The sequence below is a fragment of the Arachis stenosperma genome, chromosome 7, assembly GCF_014773155.1.
Source record: "Arachis stenosperma cultivar V10309 chromosome 7, arast.V10309.gnm1.PFL2, whole genome shotgun sequence".
NCBI classification, from domain to species: domain Eukaryota; kingdom Viridiplantae; phylum Streptophyta; class Magnoliopsida; order Fabales; family Fabaceae; genus Arachis; species Arachis stenosperma.
The window spans coordinates 41,370,170-41,391,914 of record NC_080383.1 but is presented as its reverse complement, the minus strand read 5'-3'; positions in this window follow the sequence as shown (position 1 = coordinate 41,391,914).

Genomic DNA, 21,745 nt, shown 5'->3' with positions numbered 1-21,745 from the left:
AAACACGTCACAAACCAGAGTTAAATGCCAAAAACAGGTTACAACTTGGCGTTTAACTCCAAGAGAAGCCTCTGCATGTGTAAAGCTCAAGTTCAGCCCAAGCACACACCAAGTGGGCCCCAGAAGTGGATTTCTGCATCATTTACTCATTCCTGTAAACCCTAGTAGCTAGTTTAGTATAAATAGAACTTTTTACTATTGTACTAGGGTCTAATCTTGGATTTTACATCTTTGATCACATTTTGGGGGCTGGCAACTCGGCCATGCCTGGACCACCATCACTTATGTATTTTCAATGGTGGAGTTTCTACACACCATAGATTAAGGTGTGGAGCTCTGCTGTACCTCGAGAATTAATGCAATTACTATTATTCTTCTATTCAATTCAAGCTTATTCTTGTTCTAAGATATCTTCGTACTTCAACCTGATGGATGTGATGATCCGTGACACTCATCATCATCCATCCTTATGAACGCGTGCCTGACAACCACCTCCATTCTACAAGCGAGAACTAGAGTGTGTATCTCTTGGATTCCTTATGCACGACGCATGGTTGCCCTCGCCTGACAACCGAGCCTTCCATTCCGTGATATCAGAGTCTTCGTGGTATAAGCTAGAATCCATTGGCAGAATTCATGAGAATCCGAAAAGTCTAAACCTTGTCTGTGGTATTCCGAGTAGGATTCAGGGATTGAATGACTGTGACGAGCTTCAAACTCGCGAGTATTGGGCGTAGTGACAAACGCAAAAAGGATCAATAGATTCTATTCCGATATGATCAAGAACCAACAGTTGATTAGCCATGCGGGAAACCGTAGAGGACTATTTTCACTAAGAGGATGGGAAGTAGCCATTGACAACGGTGACGCCCTATATACAGCTTGCCATGGAAAGGAGTAAGAATGACTGGATGAAGCAGTAGGAAAGCAGAGATTCAGAAGGAATACAGCATCTTTATACACTTATCTGAAATTTCCACCAATGAATTACATAAGTATCTCTATCTTTATTTTATGCTTTATTTATCTTTATATTTTTGAAAACCATTTATAACCACTATAATTTGCCTAACTGAGATTTACAAGATGACCATAGCTTGCTTCATACCAACACTCTTCGTGGGATCGACCCTTACTCACGTAAGGTATTACTTGGACGACCCAGTGCACTTCCTGGCTAGTTGTGCGGAGTTGTGACAAAGTGTGATTCACGTTTGAGAGTGCTACCAAGTTTTTGGCACCATTGTTGATGATCACAATTTCGTGCACAAAGTTTTTGGCGCCGTTGCCGGGGATTGTTCGAGTTTGGACAACTGACGGTTCATCTTGTTGCTCAGATTAGGTAATTTTCTTTTCAAAAAAAAAGTTTTCAAAAATCTTTCAAAAATTTCTTCTTTAATTTCATTTTTCTACAAATAATTTTCGAAAAAAATACAAAAAATTTAAAAATCATTAAAAAATATATTTTTGTGTTTCTTGTTTGAGTCTAGAGTCAATTTTTATGTTTGGTGTCAATTGCATATTTTTATTTTTCTCTAAAAAAAATTTTCGAAAATTTCATGCATGGTGTTCTTCATGATCTTCAAGTTGTTCTTGACAAGTCTTTTTGTTTGATCTTCATATTTTCTTGTTTTATGTCTTTCGTTGTTTTTTATATGCATTTCTGCATTCATAGTGTCTAAACATGAAAAATTTCTAAGTTTGGTGTCTTGCATGTTTTTCTTTTCTTGAAAATTTTTTTCAAAAATAAGTCTTGATGTTCATCTTGATCTTAAAAGTGTTCTTGGTGTTCATCTTGACATTCATAGTGTTCTTGCATGCATCATTGGTTTTGATCCAAAATTTTTATGTTTTGGGTCATATTTGTGTTTCCCTCTCTCTTCATTAAAAATTCAAAAATCAAAAAAATATTTTTTCCTTATTTAACTCAAAAATTTCGAAAATTTGAGTTAACTTAGTCGAAAATTTTTAAAATTTCTTATAAGTCAAGTCAAATTTTCAATTTTAAAAATCCTATCTTTTCAAAACCTTTTCAAAAATCAAATCTTTTTCATTTTTTTTATTTTTGAAAATTTGAAAATATTTTTCAAAAATTTGAAGTTTGTTACTTTCTTGTTAAGAAAGGTTCAATCTTTAAATTTTAGAATCATATCTTTTAGTTTCTTGTTAGTTAAGTAATCAATTTTAACTTTAAAAATCAAATCTTTTTTAAAATAAATTTCAATCATATCTTTTCAACCATATCTTTTTCAAAATCATATCTTTTTCAAAAATTTGATTTTCAAAAATCTTTTCTAACTTCCTATCTTTTCAAAATTGATTTTCAAATCTTTTTCAACTAACTAACTGACTTTTTGTTTGTTTCTTATCTTTTTTAAAACCAACTAACTACTTTTCCCTCTCTAATTTTCGAAAATTCCTCACCCTTTTTCAAAATTCTTTTTAATTAACTAATTATTTTAAATTTTAATTTTATCTTACCTCTTCTCTTAATTTTTGAATTTTAACTAATAATTAAAATAAAAAGAAAAATATCTTTCTTCTCTTTTAGTTAATATTCGAATTTTCTCCTCCCTCTCTCATCTCTTTCTATTTATTTATTTATTTACTAACACTTCTCTTCATCTAAAAATTCAAACCCTCTCTTCTCCTTTGTGTTCGAATTTTTCCCTCCCTTCTTTTATTCTTTCATTCTTCCACTCACATAAAGGAATCTCTTTACTATGGTAAAGAGGATCCCTATTATTATTTTCTATTCCCTTCTTTCTCATATGAGCAGGAGTAAGGATAAGAATATTCTTGTTGAAGCAGATCCGGAACTTGAAAGGACTCTGAAGAGGAAACTAAGAGAAGCTAAAGCAAAACACTTCAGAGAAAACCTTACAGAGAATCTCAAAAAAGAAAGAGACATGGCCGAACCCAATAACAATGGTGGAAGCACAAGGAGGATGCTTGGTGATTATACTACACCTACTTCCAATTTTTATGGAAGAAGCATCTCAATCCCTGCCATTGGAGCAAACAATTTTGAGCTGAAGCCTCAAATAGTTGCTCTAATGCAACAGAACTGCAAGTTTCATGGACTTTCATCAGAAGATCCCTACCAGTTTTTAACTAAGTTCTTGCAAATCTGTGATACTGTTAAGACTAATGGAGTAGATCCTGAAGTCTACAAGCTCATGCTTTTCCCTTTTGCTGTAATAGACAGAGCTAGAACATGGTTAGACTCACAACCTAAAGATAGCCTGGACTCTTGGGATAAGCTGGTCACGGCCTTCTTGGCTAAGTTCTTTCCTCCTCAAAAGCTGAGCAAGCTTAGAGTGGATGTTCAGACCTTCAAGCAAAAAGAAGGTGAATCCCTCTATGAAGCTTGGAAAAGATACAAGCAGATAACCAAAAAGTGTCCTTCTAACATGCTTTCAGAGTGGACCATTTTGGATATATTCTATTATGGTCTATCTGAGTCCTCTAAGATGTAACTGGACCATTCTGTAGGTGGATCAATTCACCTAAAGAAAATGCCTGTAGAAGCTCAAGAAATCATTGACATGGTTGCAAATAACCAATTCACGTACACTTTTGAGAGGAATCCTGTGAGTAATGGGACGCCCCAGAGGAAGGGAGTTCTTGAAATTGATGCTCTGAATGCCATATTGGCTAAGAACAAAATGTTGACTCAGCAAGTCAACATGATTTTTCAGAGTCTGAATGGATTGCAAAATGCATCCAACAGTACTAAAGAGGCATCTTCTGAAGAAGAAGCTTATGATCTTGAGAGCCCTGCAATGGCAGAGGTGAATTACATGGGTGAACCCTATGGAAACACCTATAATCCCTCATGGAAAAATCATCCAAATTTCTCATGGAAGGATCAACAGAAGCCTCAACAAGGCTTTAATAATGGTGGAAGAAACAGGCTTAGCAATAGCAAGCCTTTTCCATCATCTTCTCAACAACAGATAGAGAATTCTGAGCAGAGCCCCTCTAGCTTAGCAAACATAGTCTCTGATCTGCCTAAGGCCACTTTAAGTTTCATGAGTGAAACAAGGTCCTCCATCAGAAATTTGGAGGCACAAGTCGGCCAGCTGAGTAAGAAAGTCACTGAAACTCCTCATAGTACTCTCCCAAGCAATACAGAAGAGAATCCAAAAAGAGAGTGCAAGGCCATTGATATTATCAAAATGGCCGAATCCAAAGAGGAAGGGGAGGACGTGAATCCCAATGAGGAAGACCTCATGGGACGTCTCCCAGATAAGAAGGAGTTCCCTATTGAGGACCTAAAGGAATCTGAGGCTCATATAGAGACCATAGGGATTCCATTAAACTTCCTTATGCCATTCATGAGCTCTGAGAACTATTCTTCCTCTGAAGAGGATGAAGATGTAACTGAAGAGCAAGTTGCTCAGTATCTAGGAGCCATCATGAAGCTGAATGCCAAGTTGTTTGGTAATGAGACTTGGGAAGATGAACCTCCCTTGCTCATTAGTGAACTAAATACAAGGGTTCAGCAAACTTTACCTCAAAAGAAACAAGATCCTGGTAAATTCTTAATACCCTGTACCATAGGCACCATGACCTTTGAGAAGGCTCTGTGTGACCTGGGGTCAGGCATAAATCTTATGCCACTCTCTGTAATGGAGAAACTAGGGATCTTTGAGGTACAGGCTGCTACATTCTCATTAGAGATGGCAGACAAGTCAATAAGACAAGCTTATGGATTGGTAGAGGACGTGTTAGTGAAGGTTAAAGACCTTTACATCCCTGCTGATTTCATAATCTTAGACACTAGGAAGGAGGAGGATGAATGCATCATCCTTGGAAGACCCTTCCTAGCCACAGCAAAAGTTGTGATTGATGTTAACAGAGGAGAATTAGTCCTTCAATTGAATGGGGACTACCTTGTGTTTAAGGCTCAAGGTTATCCTTCTGTAAACATGGAAAAGAGGCACGATAAGCTTCTCTCAATACAGAGTCAAACAAAGCCCTCACAATCAAACCCTAAGTTTGGTGTTGGGAGGCCAGAACCAAACTCTAAGTTTGGTGTTGAATCCCCACATTCAAACTCTAAGTTTGGTGTTGGGAGGTCCCAACAATGCTCTAAACATCTGTGAAGCTCCATGGGAGCTCACTATCAAGCTATTGACATTAAAGAAGTGCTTATTGGGAGGCAACCCAATTTTTATTTATCTATATTTTTATTGTTCTTTTATGTTTTATTAGGTTCATGATCATGTGAAGTCACAAAACAATTGCTAAAATTAAAAAACAGAATTAAAAATAGCAGAAAAAATAGCACACCCTGAAGGAAGAGCTCACTGGCGTTTAAACGCCAGTAAGGAGCATCTGACTGGCGTTCAACGCCAGAATAGAGCATGAATCTGGCGTTGAACGCCAGAAACAAGCAGCAATCTGGCGTTTAAATGCCAGGATTGCACCTTGAGGAAAGCTAGCGTTTAACGCCAGCAACAAGCATCAGGCTGGCGTTATACGCCAGAAACATGCTGTAGATTGGTGTTGAACACCCAAAACAAGCATGAAAGTGGTGTTTAACGCGAGAAACATGCTGTAGTTTGGCGTTAAACCCCAGGATTGCATGCAAAAGGCGTTTTACACGCCTAATTGGTGCAAGGATATTAAATCCTTGACACCTCAGGATCTGTGGACCCTACAGAATTACCTCAGGATCTGTGGACCCCACAGGATCCCCACCTACCTCAACTCACCTTCTCTCTTCTTCACACAATCCAAAAACACTCTTCCCCAAATATCTTTCACCAATCACCTCAATTTCTCTTCCCCATCACCTCTTCACCACTTACATCCATCTTCTCTTCCCCATAAACTCCACCTACCTTCAAATTTAAAATCTCTTTCCCACCCAAACCCACTCTAAATGACCGAACCAACTACCCCTCTCCCTCCACTATATAAACCCCTCCATCCTTCTTCAATTTCACACATCTCCACCCTCTATTCTCCCCTTGGCCGAAACACAAAACCTCTCTCCCTCTCCTCCATATCTTCTTCTTCTTCTATTCTTCTTTCCTTGCTCGAGGACGAGCAAAATTCTAAGTTTGGTGTGGTAAAAGCATATCTTTTTTGTTTTTCCATAACCATTTATGGCACCTAAGGCCGAAGAAACCTCTAGAAAGAGGAAAGGGAAGACAAAAGCTTCTACCTCCGAGTCATGGGAGATGGAGAGATTCATCTCAAAGGTCCATCAAGACCACTTCTATGAAGTTGTGGCCAATAAGAAGGTGATCCCTGAAGTCCCTTTTATGCTCAAAAAAAATGAGTATCCGAAGATCCGACAGGAGATCTAAAGAAGAGGTTGGGAAGTTCTGGCCAACCCCATTCAACAAGTCAGAATCTTAATGGTTCAAGAGTTCTGTGCCAATGCATGGATCACTAGGAACCATGATCAAAGTATGAACCCGAATCCAAAGAATTGGCTTACAATGGTTTAGGGGAAATGCTTAGATTTCAGTCCGAAAAATGTAAAGTTGGCGTTTCACTTGCCAATTATGCAAGAAAACGCTCGCCCCTACACTAGAAGGGTCCTCATGGACATATGTGTAGAAGGAGCTCAATGGAAAAGAGACTCAAAAGGCAAGATGGTTCAATTGAGAAGACTGGACCTCAAGTCTGTGGCTAGAGGATGGTTGGTGTTCATCCAACGCTCCATCATCCCAACTAGCAACCGATCCAAAGCAACTGTGGATCGGGCCATCATGATTCATAGCATCATGATTGGAGAGGAAGTAGAAGTTCATGAAGTCATCCCTCTAGAACTCTACAAAGTTGCCGAAAAGCCCTCCACCTTGGCAAGGCTAGCTTTTCTTCATCTCATTTGCCATTTATGCAACTTAGCTGGAGTTGTCATAGAAGGAGACATCCTCATTGAAGAGGACAAGCACATCACTAAGAAGAGGATGGAGCAAACAAGAGAGCCCATTCATGGATCTCAAGAGACGCATGAGGAAGCTCATTATCAAGAAATCCCTGAGATGCCTCAAGGGATGCATTTTCCTCCAAATAACTATTGGGAACAACTCAACACTTCTCTAGAAGGATTGAGTCATAACATGAACCAATTAAGGGTGGAACATCAAGAGCACTCCATCATTCTCAATGAGATTAGAGAAGATCAAAGAGCTATGAGAGAGGAGCAACAAAGGCAAGGAAGAGACATAGAGGAGCTCAAGGACATCATTGGTCCTTCAAGGAGAAGACGCCACCATCACTAAGGTGGAATCATTCCTTAACTTCCTTGTTCTTATCTCTCTATTTTTTGGTTTTTGAGCTTCATGTTTGTTTATGTTTGTGTCTTTACTTCATGATCATTAGTATTTAGTAACTATGTCTTAAAGCTTTGAAAACTTCCATGAATCCTTCACCTTTCTTAAATGAAAAATGTTTTTAATACAAAAGAACAAGAAGTACATGAGTTTTGAATTCATCCTTGAAATTAGTTTAATTATATTGATGTGGTGACAATACTTTTTGTTCTCTGAATGAATGCTTAAACAGTGCATATTTTTGATCTTGTTGTTTATGAATGTTAAAATTGTTGGCTCTTGAAAGAATGATGAAAAGGAAAAATGTTATTGATAATCTGAACAATCATGAAATTGATTCTTGAAGTAAGAAAAAGCAGTGAAGAACAAAGCTTGCGAAAAAAAAAAGAAAGAAAAAGAAAAAGCAAGCAGAAAAAGCCAATAGCCCTTAAAACCAAAAGACAAGGGTAAAAAGGATCCAAGGCTTTAAGCATCAATGGATAGGAGGGCCTAAGGAAATAAAATCCTGGCCTAAGCGGCTAAACCAAGTTGTCCCTAACCATGTGCTTGTAGCATGTAGGTCCAAGTGAAAAGCTTGAGACTGAGTGGTTAAAGTCGTGATCCAAAGCAAAAAGAGTGTGCTTAAGAGCTCTGGACACCTCTAACTGGGGACTTTAGCAAAGCTGAGTCATAATCTGAAAAGCTTCACCCAGTCATGTGTCTGTGGCATTTATGTATCCCGTGGTAATATTGGAAAACAAAGTGCTTAGGGCCACGGCCAAGACTCATAAAAGTAGCTGTGTTCAAGAATCAACATACTTAACTAGGAGAATCAATAACACTATCTGAAACTCTAAGTTCCTATAGATGCTAATCATTTTGAACTTCAAAGGAAAAAGTGAGATGCCAAAATTGTTCAGAGGCAAAAAGCTACAAGTCCCGCTCATCTAATTTAAACTAATATTCATTGATATTTTGAGCTTTATAGTATATTCTCTTCTTTTTATCCTATTTTATTTTCAGTTTCTTGGGGACAAGCAACAATTTATGTTTCGTGTTGTGATGAGAGGATAATTTATACGCTTTTTGGTATTGTTTTTAGGTAGTTTTTAGTAAGATCTAGCTACTTTTAGGGATGTTTTTATTAGTTTTTATGCAAAATTCACATTTCCGGACTTCACTATGAGTTTGTGTGTTTTTCTATAATTTCAGGTATTTTCTGGATGAAATTGAAGGACCTGAACAAAAATCCGATAGGAGGCTGACAAAGGACTGCTGATACTATTGGATTCTGACCTCCCTACATTCGAGATGGATTTTCTGGAGCTACAGAACTCTAAATGGTGCGCTCTCAATGGCATTGGAAAGTAGACATCCAGAGCTTTCCAGAAATAGATAATAGTCCATACTTTATTCGAGGTTAGATGACGCAAACTGGCTTTCAACGCCAGTTCCATGCTGTATTCTAGAGTAAAACGCTAGAAACACATCCCAAACCAGAGTTAAACGCCAAAAACACGTTACAACTTGGCGTTTAACTCTAAGGGAAGCCTCTGCACGTGTAAAGCTCAAGCTTAGCCCAAGCACACACCAAGTGGGCCCCGGAAGTGGATTTCTGCATCATTTACTCATTCCTGTAAACCCTAGTAGCTAGTTTAGTATAAATAGAATTTTTTACTATTGTACTAGGGTCTAATCTTGGATTTTACATCTTTGATCACATTTTGGGGGCTGGCCACTCGGCCATGCCTAGACCACCATCACTTATGTATTTTCAACGGTGGAGTTTCTACACACCATAGATTAAGGTGTGGAGCTCTGCTGTACCTCGAGAATTAATGCAATTACTATTGTTTTTCTATTCAATTCAAGCTTATTCTTATTCTAAGATATCATTTGTACTTCAACCTGATGGATGTGATGATCCATGACACTCATCATCATCCGTCCTTATGAACGCGTGCCTGACAACCACCTCCGTTCTAAAAGCGAGAGCTAGAGTGTGTATCTCTTGGATTCCTGATGCACGATGCATGGTTGCCCTCACCTGACAACCGAGCCTTCCATTCTGTGAGATCAGAGTCTTCGTGGTATAAGCTAGAATCCATTGGTAGTATTCATGAGAATCCGAAAAGTCTAAACCTTGTCTGTGGTATTCCAAGTAGGATTCAGGGATTGAATGACTGTGATGAGCTTCAAACTCGTGAGTGTTGGCCGTAGTGACAAACGCAAAAGGATCAATGGATTCTATTCTGACATGATCGAGAACCAACAGCTGATTAGCCATGCGGGAAACTGTAGAGGACCATTTTCACTGAGAGGATGGAAAGTAGCCATTGACAACGGTGACGCCCTACATACAGCTTGCCATGAAAAGGAGTAAGAATGACTGGATGAAGCAGTAGGAAAGCAGAGATTCAGAAGGAATACAGCATCTTTATACACTTATCTGAAATTTCCACCAATGAATTACATAAGTATCTCTATCTTTATTTTATGCTTTATTTATCTTTATATTTTTGAAAACCATTTATAACCACTATAATTTGCCTAACTGAGATTTACAAGATGATCATAGCTTGCTTCATACCAACAATCTCCGTGGGTAATTCACGTTGGACGACCCAGTGCACTTGCTGGTTAGTTGTGCGGAGTTGTGACAAAGTGTAATTCACGTTTGAGAGCGCTACCAATTTTTTGGCGCCATTGTTGATGATCACAATTTCGTGCACCAAGTATTGTTCCTCTTAAGAAGATGAAGATATTATTGAAGAGCAAATTACTCAATATCTAGGAGCAATCATGAAGCTGAATGCCAAGTTATTTGGTAATGAGACTTGGGAGGATGAATCTCCATTGCTTATCAGTGAACTGAATGCCTGGGTTCAGCAGACATTACCTCAGAAGAAACCGGATCCCGAAAGGTTCTTAATACCTTGTACAATAGGCACCATGACCTTTGAGAAGGCTCTGTGTGACCTGGGGTTTGGTATAAACCTGATGCCACTCTCTGTAATGGAGAAACTAGGGATCTTTGAGGTACAAACTGCAAGAATCTCACTAGAGATGGTAGACAAATCGATAAAACAAGCTTATGGACTTGTAGAGGACGCCTTAGTGAAGGTTGAAGGCCTTTACATCCCTGCTGACTTCATAATCCTAGACACTGGGAAGGATGAGGATGAATCCATCATCCTTGGAAGACCCTTCCTAGCCACAGCAAGGGCTGTGATTGATGTGAACAGAGGAGAGTTAGTCCTTCAATTGAATGAGGACTACCTTGTGTTTAAGGCTCAAGGATCTTCCTCTGTAAACATGGAGAAGGAGCATGAAGAGCTTCATCCAATTTTCTCCACTCAGAGCATGATTGTGGCCTCTCAACACCAAACATAGAGTTTGAATGTGGGGGCTCTGCTTGACTCTGTAAGAGCTTTCTGTCAAGCTATTGACATTAAAGAAGCGCTTGTTGGGAGGCAACCCAATTTTATTTATCTATGTTAATTACTTTTCCATTTCAATTTCCATTATTCATTGATGTTTTCTTTAGGTTGATGATCATGTGGAGTCACAAAAACAGCTGCAGAATTAAAGCAGAATCAAAAATAGCATCAAAAATAGCACACACTAGAGGACAGACTTACTGGCGTTTAAACGCAAGTAAGGATAGCAGAATGGGCGTTTAACGCCCAGCTGATGCATTCACATATTTTCCATTTTAACTAGTTAGTTTAGTTAGTTTTAGCTTAGCTTCATTCATTTTCTTTGAAATAAATGAGCAATTTTGTGAATTTTTCCTCCATGCATTCATGAACCAAGAACTAAGTGAAATTTGGCATAATCTATGCAAATGATCCAAGAAGTTTATATGCAATTTGAGGTGAATGATTTCATTGAAATTTATTGCATAAGATGGAAAAACTTTGAGGAAAATTCCTTGGTTTATGTTAGGTGATGAAGCAAGAAGACAATGGTGCAAGGAGATCTTGGAGCAAGGAGGAGTAGCATGTTGGCAACCTGGAAACCAAGTTGGCAACGCTCATTTGATGCAATCAAGAAGAACAGCACGTTGGCAACTTAGAAACCAAGTTGCCAACGCCCATTTGGTGCTGCCAGGAGGAACAGCACGTTGGCAACTTGGAAACCAAGTTGGCAACGTGCTAAGTGTGTATCCAGCAGAGTTGGCAGCTTGACCTTTCCCTCTTCAAGGATGCATAACTTGAACCACAAAGATCCAATTCATATGCTTCCAATTATGTTGAGAAGCTGACATCCAGAGCTTTCCAACGATATACAATAGTCCATAATGTAGCATGAAATGGAAGCTCAAATCAGAGTCATCTTTAAGCCCCAAAAACAAGGAAATGAAGTTGAGAGTAGAGGTTGGGCGTTGTCTCTGGCGTGTTTGCCAACAACGTGGGCAACAACGCCCAACAAGCCAAGTTTCCAAGAACCTGGCATTGTCACTGGCGTGTTTGCCAGCAACGTGGGCAACAACGCTCAACAAGCCTGGAGGAAGATGCATTGCATGTTGCCAACTTGGGAACCAAGTTGGCAACGCCAGGAAGCTACCAGAGGAGGTGATTGCGCGTTATCTCTGGCGTGTTTGCCAACAACGTGGGCAACAACGCCCAAGCAAAGAGGAGAGGAGAACCTGGTGTTGTCACTGGCGTGTTTGCCAGCAACGTGGGCAACAACCCCCAAGCAAAGAGAAGAGGAGAGCCTGGCGTTGTTGCTGGCGTGTTTGACACCAACGTGGGCAACAACGCCTAGGCAGCTTGACATTGCCCTATTCAATGGCGTGTATCTTGAGCTAGAAAACTCCAATTGAAGTGAACTCAGTGGCATTGGAAAGTAGACATCAAGAGCTTTCCAACCATATATTATAGTATGGGATTGGAGTTCATCTGAAGGTTCAAAAGCCAGCTTCATTTAGAGCCTCAGACATTAAGGGCGTTGTCACTGGCGTGTTCACCAAGTTACCAACGCCCAACCCAGGCAGCCTGACCTTGCCATCTTCAAAGGAGCATAACTTGAGCTATAGAGATCCAATTGAGGTGCTTTTAGTTATGTTGGAAAGCTGACATTCAGAGATTTCCAACCATGTATAATAGTTTATAGTGAAGCACAAAATTGAAGCTCAAACCAGAGGCAACTTTGGGCACCAAAACTGAGTTCAGAAAGGGCCAAGTGTTTAGCAACAACTTGGGCTGGCAATGCCCGAACACCAAGCCTGGTGCCCTGGAAATTCCTTGCATGTTGCCAATGTGCATAAAGCTGGCGTGTTTGCCAGTAACGCCCAGATTGGGCCAGGATTGATGAGGACTTGCTCTTGCTCTCTACACTCTCTTCAAAGGGGAATACTTCCTTCATTGGACCAGGAACTTAACAATGGAAAAGCCCACATTGCCAAACCCAATTGAGGACCTCCAAATGAGTTTTAGGAATAGTATAAATAGAGTAGAATTTTGTACTTGGAGGACTTCCTTCCACTTCTTAGAGACTTACTTTATACTTTTACATTTCACTCCAGTACTTGAACTTTTACAGCATTCTTCACTTTCGGGAGGATACCCGAAAGTTATTTTGTTTTTCTTGCAACTTTCAACTTTCAGTTTTTTAAGAACTTCTTCTTCATTCTTCATTTATTGACTACTTGATTTTAATGTCTACTTTTGCAATTGTTGTTGAATTTAGAGCTATGATTCACTAAACCCCACTTTTATTAGGGGGAGGAGCTTTGTTTATTTGAATGGGTTGACAACTAATATTTTCCTTCTCAATTCAAGTGGTTCATCCAATAGGAAACTCTTGTTCTTCACAGATTCAATTACATTCGAGAGGAGGATTGAATCTACATAAATTGTATGGTGAACTTGATAAAGAATCCATATAATTCAATTTGGAGTTCTACTTTCACAATTTGTTTGAACAATACACTTTGGGTTGGTATGTGAGACGTAACCTCCCTTAGTTGAGATCCTGGAAGTTGTGTGGCTTTGGATTAGAAATTTGAACTTCACCTCTTCTCATGACCAATTAGATCACGAGAGTGGCAATTGATTGGGTTGAGAGAAATTGAATTGCCAAGAGATTAGAATTCAATTATCCACAATCCGCCATGGATCTATACCCATGATTGAGAAGGAGTTGAGTAAAGTCAATTCATGACAATTTGCACCTCTGATCCCTAATGATCTCTCTATCATTAATTCTCATCTCTTGTGTTCTTTAGTTATTTTGAATACTCACTACCCAATTCCCTTCTATTTTCTTGCAATTTATCATTCCGTCACTTACACTCTGTTTTCTATTCTTTGCAATTTACTTTTCTGCTCTCTACAATTCTGCACTCTTTAATTTCTTGCAATTTATTTTCAATGTCATTTAAGTTTCTTGCATTTTAAGTTTCAGCTATTTACCTTCATTTTCCTTCTTTATTCTAGTTCTTTAAATTCCTTGCTATTTAAATTTTTGCAATTACGTTAAAAAAATCACAAATCTCATGAAATTAAAACCATGTTTGCTTGACTAAATATACCATTTAACTAAAGTTGCTTGATCTACCAATCTCCGTGGGATCGACCTCACTCTTAGTGAGTTTTATTACTTGATACGACCCGGTATACTTGCCGGTTGTACGTGAATTCTAATTTTTGCGTATCAAGTTTTTGGCGCCGTTGCCGGGGATTGGAAAAGATTGACAATGATTAAGTGAATAGTAGTTTAGATTAATCATTTTTTTCTTTTCTTGTTAAACCCATTAACTGTTTGATACTTTGTTTTACCAACCTCAACTCCACTCTAGCAATAGAGTGTTTCACTTGTATTATTGGTTTTGTTTGTGTATGTCAGGGGCAAATAGATTTAATATTGAGGACGAGAGAACCCTCAGAAGGATAAGGAGAGCAGAAAGAGGAAAGGGGATAGTTGGTGAAGAGGAATCAGAGGGAGAGGATCAAGTCATGGAGGACGACATGCACAACCCACCTGAAGGAGCTGCTAACAATGATGGACCACCTAGAAGGGTGTTATCTTCTTACACCATCCCTGATCCAAGACATTGTGGGAGCAGTATTGCCACCCCAAATGTTCATGCCCACAATTTTGAGTTGAAACCTCAGCTCATCACCTTAGTACAAAATAACTGCTCCTATGGAGGGGGACCTCTTGAAGACCCAAATCAACATCTATCTGTTTTTTTTAGGATATATAATACAGTGAAGACAAATGGAGTGCATCCAGATGTCTACAAATTGCTGCTATTCCCATTCTCCTTGAGGGATAAGGCCACTCAATGGCTAGAGTCATTCCCCAAGGAAAGCATCAACAATTGGAATGATCTGATGAGCAGATTTCTAGCAACGTTCTACCCACCCCAAAAGATCATCAAATTGAAGACAGAGGTCCAAACTTTCAGGCAAATGGAAGGGGAGTCATTGTATGAAGCCTGGAAGAGATATATAGCATTAATGAGAAGATGTCCACCTGACATGTTTAGTGACTGGGTGAAACTCCAAAACTTCTATGAAGGCTTAAATCTAAAAGCGAGGAAGGGACTAGACTACTCATCAGGAGGATCACTCAACATGATGAAGACTGCTGAAGAGGCTCAAGACCTCATTGAGATTGTGGCAAACAATCAGTACTATTACTCATCAGAGAGGCATCATAACTCAGCCCCAAGGAAGGGCGTGATGGAGCTTGAAGGTGTTGACACTATATTGGCACAGAATAAGTTAATGCACCAACAAATTCAATAACAAATAGAAATGATGACGAAGAGAATGGATGGCCTCCAACTAGCATAAGTAAATGTAGCAAATCAACCTTCACTTGAATGGGGCCAAGGTGAAGGAGTTACTGTTAAACAGCCACAAGAGCAAGTTCAGTACATGCAGAATCAATTTTTTTTTTTGAACTGCTTTTTCTTGCTTCAAGAATCAATTTCATGATTTTTCAGATCATCAATAATATTTTTCGTGTTCCTCATCCTTTCAGGAGCCAAAATTCATCAAATTCAAAGTACAATTTATGCACTGTTCAAGCATTCATTCAGAGAACAAAAAGTATTACCACCACACATAATTAATTATAATTTTTATTATTAAGAACTCGAAAATATAAATTACTTCTTTATTCTAAAAAAAATCTACTACTTTATTCATGCCTGATGATGATGAGAAAAATAAATTATAGCTTAATTGGAAATAAAATCAAAATAGACATACTAATTACTACTACTACTATATATCTCCTAAGGTGAATTTCTAAAAAAAAAAACGCTATCACTAAGTTAAAGCAGGAAAATTGGAACTCAACAACCTTTTGTTTTGAGGAGGGCATGCTCTTCTAATCCTTGGGGTGTTGTTCAAGGGTTAATTTTTGGCGCTTCAGCTCCCTTAGATCACGCCCTTGCTCTTCCTGTTCCTTAAGCAGTTTGCACAGCATGCTGCTTTGATTGCTCTGTTCTTCTTTTATTTGGTCCATAGCTTCTTGCAATTTGGAAACAGAAGCCTCAAGATGTTCCCAATATTCGAATTGAGGCAGTTCTGGGAGGGCTTCCTGTGCTCTCCTCTTGGCAGAATCATCTTGTTGCTGTTGTCTGACCATTGATATTCCATTGATTGGCCTCTCAACTGAAATATACTCTGTTATTCCCATCTTCACTCCGGCATCTTTACAGAGCATAGAAATTAAGCTTGGATAGGCCAATTTGGCGTCCTTGGAATTCCTGTTTGCTATTTTATATAGCTCACATGAGATCAGTTGATGGACTTCCACCTCTTTTCCCAACATGATGCAGTGAATCATGACAGCTCTTTTGATGGTTACTTCAGAACGGTTGCTGGTGGGCAATATGGAACGCCCAATGAAATCCAGCCAGCCTCTGGCTACTGGTTTTAGATCTTCTCTTTTGAGTTGAATTGGGGTGCCAGTGGTGCTGGTAGTCCACCTGGCTTCAGGGATGCATATGTCCTCTAGAATCTTGTCTAGACCTTTGTTTACCCTCATCATTCTCCTGTTAAAGGAGTCTGGATCATCTTTCAGTGGAGGAATCTTAAAAATTTCCCTGATCTTGTCAGGGTGAGTATGAACAATCTTTCCTCTGACTAAGGTCCGATGGTCATAGAGAGCAACTCCAATTATTCTCTGCCTGTCTGTCTGCCATAAATTGGCATAAAACTCCTGAACCATGTTTCTTCCCACTTTCGTTTCAGGATTGGTCAGAATTTCCCAATTCCTGATTCAAATTTACTCTTGAATCTCTTGATATTCATCTTTTTTCAGATCAAATTTGACTTCCGGGATCACTGATCTGTGACTCATTATTTTGTAATAATGATCTGAATGTTCTTTAGTTAAGAACTTCCCTTGATTCCAGAGGGGCTTTGGAGCACTCTCTTTCTTGCCCCTTGGGGTGGGTTGCTTTCCTCTAGGGGCCATGAATTTAATGAGAATGTTTTTGTGATCACGGATAACCACACCAAACTTAGAGCCTTGCTTGTCCTCAAGCAAAAGAGAAGAAAGAAGAGGGAGAGGAAGAGAGCAAGTGTGGCAAGGTGAAGAAGAATGGGGCGCCGAACTCAATATATGGGGAGGGGGGTGGAAAATTTCGAAAATAAGAAAAGGGTGAGATATAAGATATGATTTATAAAAGATAGATTTGAATTTTTAATTTTGAAAAAGATATTTTTAAAGAGATAATTGAGTTCTGAAAACAAATTTTAAAGAGTTTGATTGGATTGAAAATAGTTTGTCTTTATGGATTAAGATACATTTGATATTATTGAAAAAGGGATTTTAGAAATTAGGATTTTTAGAACACTAATTTGAATTGAGGGATGATAATTTAAAATATGTTTATGCAAGAAATCATGAATTGGAACATAAAAAATTAGAAAATTTGTAAAGAGAAACGAAATTTACCTCCTCCCCACCATCCTGGTGTTAAACGCCCAACTGCTGCATGGTTTGGGCATTTAACGCCCAAATGTTGCTTTTCCTAGGCGTTCAACGCCCAGTTGATGCATCTTTCTGGCGTTGAACGCCAGGAAGTCCTTTGTTACTGGGCGTTTTTCTAAACGCCCAGGATGCTGCCAAACTGGCGTTAAACGCCCAGAAGGTGCTTCTTTCTGGCGTTTAACGCCCAGAAGATGCTCCTTTCTGGCGTTTAACGCCCAGAAGGCTACCCTTACTGGCGTTGAACGCCCAGTGGGTGCTTCTTTTGGGCATTCAACGCCCAAAATGTTTCTTACTGGCTTTTTCACGCCAGTAAGCTTCCAATTTCCTTTATAACTCTGTGAATCCAACCAATTGCTATTTTACCTTGAAGAGACTTTGACATATACCTGAAAAAAAAACAATTAATTAATTAATACGAATAAAATTAAATTTTGTGATTGGCTGGGTTGCCTCCCAGCAAGCGCTTCTTTAATGTCATTAGCTGGACTATTACTGAGTTTTAATTAAGTCTCAGTCTTGAGCACTCTTGCTCAAAATTTCCTTTAAGATAGTGTTTGACTCTTTGTCCATTAACAATGAACTTTTTGTTAGAGTCATTATCCTGAAGCTCTATATATCCATATGGTGATACGTTTGTAATGACATATGGACCTCTCCACCGGGATTTTAATTTCCCGGGGAATAATTTGAGCCTAGAATTAAATAGCAGAACTTTCTGCCCCGGCTCAAAGACTCTGGATGACAATTTCTTATCATGCCATCTTTTCGCTTTCTCTTTGTAAATCTTTGCATTTTCGAAAGCATTGAGTCTAAATTCCTCTAGCTCATTTAACTGGAGCAATCGTTTTTCTCCGGCTAACTTGGCATCAAGGTTTAGGAATCTGGTTGCCCAATAGGCCTTGTGTTCCAGTTCCACTGGCAAGTGACATGCCTTTCCATACACAAGTTGGTATGGAGAGGTCCCTATAGGGGTCTTGAATGCTGTTCTGTATGCCCACAGAGCATCATCCAAGCTTCTTGCCCAATCCCTTCTACGGTTAATTACAGTCCATTCCAGGATTCTTTTGAGTTCTCTATTTGAGACTTCAGCTTGCCCATTAGTTTGTGGATGATATGGAGTAGCTACCCTGTGGCTAACTCCATAACGAACCAGAGCAGCATAAAGCTGTTTATTGCAGAAATGAGTGCCCCCATCACTAATTAACACTCTACGGATACCAAATCTGCTGAAGATGTGTTTCTGGAGGAATTTTAACACTGTTTTAGTGTCATTGGTGGGTGTTGCAATAGCCTCCACCCATTTGGATACATAATCCACTGCCACCAGAATATAAGTGTTTGAGTATGATGGTGGGAAGGGTCCCATGAAGTCAATGCCCTATACATCAAACAACTCAATCTCCAAGATCCCTTGCTAAGGCATGGCGTAACTGTGAGGTAGATTGCCAGATCTTTGGCAACTGTCACAATTAAGTACATACACTCGGGAGTCTTTATAGAGAGTAGGCCAGTAGAAGCCGCTTTGGAGGACTCTTGTGGCTGTTCGCTCACTTCCAAAATGTCCTCCATACTGTGATCCATGGCAGTGCCATAGGATCTTCTGTGCTTCTTCCTTAGGCACACATCTACGGATTACTCCGTCTGCACATCTCTTAAAGAGATATGGCTCATCCCAAAGATAATACTTTGCATCTGTGATCAGCTTCTTTATTTGCTGTCTACTGTACTCTTTGGGTATAAATCTCACTGCCTTGTAGTTTGCAATGTCTGCAAACCATGGCACTTCCTGGATGGCAAAGAGTTGCTCATCCGGAAAGGTTTCAGAGATCTCAGTGAGAGGGAGGGACGCCCCTTCCACTGGTTCTATTCCGGACAGGTGATCTGCTACTTGATTCTCTGTTCCTTTTCTGTCTCTTATTTCTATATCAAACTCCTGCAGAAGCAGCACCCATCTTATAAGTCTGGGTTTTGAATCCTGCTTTGTGAGTAGATATTTAAGAGCAGCATGGTCTGTATACACAATCACTTTTGATCCTACTAAATAGGATCTGAATTTATCAATGGCGTAAACTACTGCAAGTAGTTCTTTTTTTGTGGTTGTGTAATTCTTCTGTGCGTCATTTAAAACACGGCTGGCATAGTAAATGACGTGCAGAAGCTTGTCATGCCTTTGTCCCAACACTGCACCAATGGCATGGTCACTGGCATCACACATTAATTCAAATGGTAATGTCCAGTCTGGTGCAGAGATGATTGGTGCTGTAACCAATTTAGCTTTCAGAGTCTCAAATGCTTGCAGACACTCTTTATCAAAGATAAATGGCGTGTCAGCAGCTAGCAGGTTGCTCAGAGGTTTGGCAATTTTTGAAAAATCCTTTATAAACCTCCGGTAGAATCCTGCATGCCCCAGAAAGCTTCTGATTGCCTTAACATTGGTGGGTGGTGGTAATTTTTCAATTACCTCAACTTTAGCTTGATCCACCTCTATTCCCTTGTTTGAGATTTTGTGCCCAAGGACAATTCCTTCAGTCACCATGAAATGACACTTTTCCCAGTTTAAAACCAGGTTGGTGTCTTGGCATCTTTTTAGAACAAGTGCTAAATGGTTAAGGCAGGAGCTGAATGAGTCTCCAAACACTGAAAAGTCATCCATGAAGACTTCCAGAAATTTTTCCACCATATCAGAAAAAATTGATAGCATGCACCTCTGAAAGGTTGCAGGTGCATTGCATAGCCCAAATGGCATCCTTCTGTATGCAAATACTCCAGATGGGCATGTGAATGCCGTTTTCTCCTGATCCTGTGGATCTACTGCAATTTGATTATAACCTGAATATCCATCCAGAAAGCAGTAGTATTCATGACCTGCTAATCTTTCTAGCATCTGGTCTATGAATGGTAAAGGAAAATGATCCTTTCTGGTAGCTGTATTGAGCCTTCTGTAATCAATACACATGCGCCACCCAGTAACTGTTCTTGTAGGGACCAGTTCATTTTTTTCATTATGAACCACTGTCATGCCACCTTTCTCAGGGATGACTTGGACAGGGCTCACCCAGGGGCTGTCAGAAATAGGATAAATAATCCCAGCCTCTAGTAATTTAGTGACCTCTTTCTGCACTACTTCCTTCATGGCTGGGTTCAGCCGCCTTTGTGGTTGAACCACTGGCTTGGCGTCACCCTCCAGTAAGATCTTGTGCATGCATCTAGCTGGGCTAATGCCCTTTAGATCACTGATGGACCACCCAAGAGCTGTCTTGTGTGTCCTTAGCACTTGAATTAGTGCTTCCTCTTCCTGTGGCTCTAAGGTAGAGCTTATGATTACAGGAAAGGTATCACCTTCTCCCAAGAATGCATATTTTAGGGAAGGTGGTAATGGTTTGAGCTCGGGTTTAGGAGGTTTCTCCTCTTCCTGAGGGATTTTCAGAGGTTCTACTATTTTCTCTGAATCCTCCAGATCAGGCTGGACGTCTTTAAAGATGTCCTCTAGCTCTGATTCGGGACTCTCAGCCATATTGACCTCTCTTACCAGAGAGTCAATAATATCAACACTCATGCAGTCATTTGGGGTGTCTGGATGTTGCATGGCTTTGACAACATTCAACTTGAACTCCTCCTCATTGACTCTCAAGGTTACTTCCCCTTTTTGGACATCAATAAGGGTTCGGCCAGTTGCTAGGAAGGGTCTTCCTAGAATGAGAGTTGCACTCTTGTGCTCCTCCATTTCCAGCACCACAAAGTCAGTAGGAAAGGCGAATGGCCCAACCTTGGCAATCATGTCTTCAATCACGCCTGATGGGTATTTAATGGAGCCATCAGCAAGTTGAAGACATATCCTGGTTGGTTTAATTTCTTCAGTTAAACCAAGCTTTCTGATAGTAGATGCAGGTATTAAGTTGATACTTGCCCCAAGATCACATAAAGCTTGCTTGGTACAATTACCCTCTAATGTGCATGGTATCATAAAGCTTCCAGGATCTTTAAGCTTCTCAGGTAAGCTTTTCAGAATGACTGCACTGCATTCTTCAGTGAGGTAGACTTTTTCAGTTTCCCTCCAATCCTTCTTATGACTTAAGATTTCTTTCATGAACTTAGCATAAGAAGGTATTTGCTCAAGTGCTTCTGCAAACGGAATCTTTATTTCAAGAGTCCTGAGATAGTCTGCAAAGCAGGCAAATTGCTTATCCTGTTCCGCTTGGCGGAGTTTTTGAGGATAAGGCATTTTGGCTTTGTATTCCTCAACCTTAGTTGCTGCAGGTTTATTACCTACAGAAGTGGGTTGGGAAGCCTTTTTAGAAGGGTTGTTATCAGCACTTGTATGTGACTGATTTCCCATTGGCATTTGAATGCCAGTGGTGGGGGCTGGAGTGGCGTTAGACGCCACTTCCTTGTTTGTTACTGGCGTTTGAACGCCAGAACCATGTTCCCCTTGGGCGTTCAACGCCGGATTCATGCTTGTTTCTGGCGTTGAACGCCAGGAATGAGCATGGTCTGGGCGTTCAGCG